The sequence below is a fragment of the Lactuca sativa genome, chromosome 3, assembly GCF_002870075.4.
Source record: "Lactuca sativa cultivar Salinas chromosome 3, Lsat_Salinas_v11, whole genome shotgun sequence".
Taxonomy (NCBI): domain Eukaryota; kingdom Viridiplantae; phylum Streptophyta; class Magnoliopsida; order Asterales; family Asteraceae; genus Lactuca; species Lactuca sativa.
The window spans coordinates 129,203,851-129,208,602 of record NC_056625.2 but is presented as its reverse complement, the minus strand read 5'-3'; the positions used below and the strand labels follow the sequence as shown (position 1 = coordinate 129,208,602).

The window sequence follows — 4,752 nt, the reverse complement described above, 5'->3', positions numbered from 1 at the left end:
ATATATATATATATATATATATATATATATATATATATATATATATATGAGATCCGTTTACAACTCATACTTTCCCAAGAGCTCAAGAACTAAATGTGGAACGTTAGATTAAAATCAATTCATAAAAGGCATGATCGTCATCTTATCAATCGCATTTAATATAATTATTTGTGTTATTGGAAATATTTTTAAAAATGTCTAAAAATTACAATTATAAATCAAATTAATGGATTTTTTTATAAAATAATAATTTTCACCTTTTTTTAAAATGTAGATTTTTTAATTTTTTTAGAAAACGTGAACTTTTTAAAAAATTGATTTTTTTCTTTAAAAAAACAAAACTAAAACTAGAATATTTTATTAATAAAAGAAAAATACAATTTCTTTAACCAAAAAAATAAACATTTTAGGTGTATATATACATATTTTTTCAAGTAAATATATACATATTTCTTATATTACAATATCCGTAAGTGAATCATAAAAAAACTAATTTTTATTACTAATCTATAAACACAATAATATAAGTATTTTATTCGATAAAAAATAAAATATAAAAAAACAAAAAAGGATACAAAGATTCAGAGTGTTATCATTTCTCCGTGTAAAGATGTTCATATTTTCTTCAACTTATCATTTTTCAGTTCTTCAATATTTTTCATAAATTGTTACAAATCTATAAGAAAATTTAAAAAAATGATTAATGCAATAACACTCACAAAATGCAATTGTATGTATATATATATATATATATATATATATATATATATATATATATATATATATATATATATATATATATATATATATATATATCATTTAAGATTCTCATGTGATTCTATAATATAACATTTAGATGTGATTGTATCTTTCAACATTCAAATGCGAAATTCATAAGAAAAATTCAATAAAAAATTAACGAAAAACACTCACACAAAATGCATGTGTGCATATAAATGTAATTAGTATGTTATTTACATGTAATTTATATGTGAATTACATGTGAATCACATGTAATTCATATATGATTCACTTGTGATTTACATGTGAATCACGTGTGATTTACTTGTGAATTACATGTGGATCATATATAACTCATATGCGGTTTACTTTTGATTTACATATGAATCACATGTAATTTATATGTGAATTACATGTGAATCACATGTAATTCATATGTGATTCACTCATCACATGTAATTCATATGTGATTCACTTGTAATTTACATGTGAATCACATGTAATTCATATGTGATTTACATGTAATTCATATGTGAATCACATGTAATTCATATGTGATTCACTTGTGATTTACATGTGAATCACATGTAATTCATATGTAAATTACATGTGAATCACATCTAATTCATATGTTATTCACTTGTGATTTACATGTGAATCACATGTAATTATATTTGATTCACTTGTGATTTACATGTGAATCACATGTGATTCATATTTAAATTACATGTGATTTACATATGAATCACATGTAATTCATATTTGATTCACTTGTGATTTACATGTGATTCCTATGCGAATCACATATGATTTACATGTGAATCACATGTAATTCATATGTGAATTACATAAGATTTACATGTGAATCACACTTAATTCATATGTGAAAATGTAAAAAGTTTAAAAAATTATAAAAAGAAAAAAATACCTTGCCAAATCCATTAAGGTTGTTTGTGGTTAGAATCATTCTATTTTCGATCAGTATGGTGTTCAGCCAAATTCATATATAGAAATGAAAAAAGTAAATAGAAAATTTAATCATGGATTAACTTTTTATATGGTAGTTTAAACCTTTTGTAGTGTATGTAATAGTATTAGGTATAGTAATCTTACATATAGTATTAAAACTTATTTTAAAACTAACTAAAAAAAGGAAACACCATATAAAAACTCACTTGTGCACAATAGCCAAGTTTCATATTCATTACCCATCCCTGAATAAGGTCACAATGGAAGTAAACACATTGAAGGATGTAAGGCTTATCAAATGAGAATAATTATATAAAGAAATTTGAAAAGAGGATGTATATATGGGAAACTCCTCCGAAATAACTGAATCAAACTAGTTAACAAAAAGGGTTAAATGCAAGAGATACTAATATACTTTAATTTTAGTCGTATCTATTAGCAACCAACTTTCAACTTTGAACTTCACCAAAACTTCTAACAAATGACAAGCGCCACACTAGAAAGTTAGAAATGGTATGGTCAAAATCCATCACCAACTAATCCAAGTCCAGCCATATAGGGTCGAGCACATACATTAGGGCAACTGGTAACTCTTACTACTATTGATTCATTATACAGAAGACCAACCTGACATCACAATTTCATACTCACTTCATAATAAAAATCACATGAAAATTAACAAAGTTTGTATTATCTTTTTGTTCCATTATTATGAAATTTTGCATTTATTGATGACGTGGCACAACTTATAATATGTGGCAGACTAATGGAAACAATTTCATTAAACAGTAACCAAGTTTCACTAAAGCTAAGAAATTTCATGTCAACAAAAATTACAAATTTAAGAGTTGACGAGAAGTTTGAGATGTTTAGGTGGAAATAAATAATAATGAAAGTTGGTTGCTACATAGTGAAATAATGAAATTAATTCAATAGATACATTCTCAAATACAACTTGAACCTGCTTAAGAAGATCACAAATTCCTCGTTCAGCTTGAAAATTACAAGAGGGCAAAAAGGAAGAGTAGGGCATGCCATTGCAGTTATGTTAAGGGGGTCCACATAAGTAAGAGGTTGCCAAAAATAACATTATATAAGTAACAACAACTATAGAAACCTATCGAAGATAATTAAGCCTTTAATTAAAGAACAAAATGCAAGAAATAGCAATGTACTATAATTTATATGTTTGTTATAGCATCTTCTTATTTACATTTCTTTGTATTTTCCATATTTTTTTTCTTATTAAAGCATTGTAAAGGCTAGATGAACACATATGACTTACCAAAAGACCTCCTTGTGCTAAAGCTACAGTGATCGGACGTTTCCAAGAAGGGCGAATATCACAAAGGACAATATTTTGATTTGGTGGGATCCTTACAAGCAAGTTACACTTCTCAATTATTTCCCTTAATGTCTTCTTCATTATCCCCTTAACCCTGCCACTATCAACATGAAGCCCACAAAGTAAACGCCCATCACCCTGCCACAAAAAATTAAATACAATTCAAGTAAGAAAAAACAAAGTTTTGGTAGAGTTTCAAAGTATAATTTCTTTTTAAGAAAATGATTGAGGAGATTTTGATGAAACTAACTTGTTCAATCCATCCAAGGTGGCTTTTGAGTTCCCATTCAGGTAACTCCTTTGGAGGTTCAAACTTTCATTCCATAGTACTCTTCAAACAACTTATAGAAAATTATCAATTCCCCATGAATCTATCAGGCACTTCATATTCTACTCTGTGTTTAGTCATCTCTTCTCCCACTTTCTCTTTGTGTAACAATAATGGATTTCACTGCATACATGATACCCTCTTTAGGGACATAACCTAAGGGCTCTGCTAGGCAAGGGAAAGTGGATTCCATCCTATGTGTTCTTTCCATGCCACCACCAACCCGAGAAAGAAAAATATGAGCTTAATTTTTGTATTTCTAAAACATAAGACAAACAATAATAAAAATGTCATACATATAGATTGAAACCATGGGGTTCTCCATTATCATCAGTAACAACCACAACACCAATGTCATTTGTCAAAACATCAACTGAGTTATCTGTAGGCACACTGACTGCAACTTTGAACTTTCTTGGCAAGAACTAAGTTCCATAAATAGGCTCAGCAAAATCTAGAAAATTTATCCTATAAGAGTTTTCATTGAGAGCTTTCACAACTTCAGGAGGTTCTGCAGTCATAATTGATGTAATCTTAGTCTGTAGCTGTCATATTTCTTTGTATAAAAACAAAGAGAACTACAAAACTTAATCAACCTAATATCTTAATACATTTTTAAGAAAAAAATTCAGCATGTAGCAAGAGAGTATAAACAATTAGTTAATATTAAGTCGAAAAGGTAAATAAACCTAAAACTATCGAGCGTTGTTGTGATTAATCCATTGGAGAAGGCAGTCTTGGCGAACAAACTTAATACTCCCGATACAAGCATAAGGATATCTGAGAGGATTGGCGACATCTCTTGAGTTCTGACAGATCTGACAAACATCTTCCTCTTCGTCACTGTCATCATCGTACCTGTTGCTCGATACATTATTGCTATTAATAGGAACAGTTGAAGCTGAAGAATCCGATGAATAATCAGGAGCATTCGCGACTCCCTCATGTGTGGCTAACACCGTTGGTTCGATCTCCATCAATTGACAATCGGAACATCATCGTACCTATTACAACATCTTCACTATATCAAGAAACTCACAGAAGGAAGATGGATGCATTTACCACATTGTTCAATCTATCAATCATCAGGGATCTTCAATGGAGATAGGGTGGTTGTTGGAGGGAGGAGGGAGGGGGTTGACCGAGAGCGAAAGATGTGGGTAAAGAAAAGGGGGTCGACAGAGAGCGAAGGATGTGGGTAAAGGACACGATACATTGAAAGAGTAGCGAGAGAGGGGGGGGGGGGGGAGAAAGAGAGAGAGGCTAACTGAAGTTTTGTTTAATTTGTTTATTTTTACTCTTGTTTCCGGTTTCCAAGTAACCTACAGGATACCTAATACCAGTAAAGCCCTTGAATTTTCAAAAATGT

At 29.8% G+C, this 4,752-nt stretch overlaps 1 pseudogene; it reads right to left on the bottom strand.

The window, feature by feature from the left end:
• Positions 1–2,229: 2,229 nt before the first annotated feature.
• Positions 2,230–4,360, bottom strand: LOC111912948 (assimilatory sulfite reductase (ferredoxin), chloroplastic-like; annotated as a pseudogene).
• Positions 4,361–4,752: the final 392 nt, after the last annotated feature.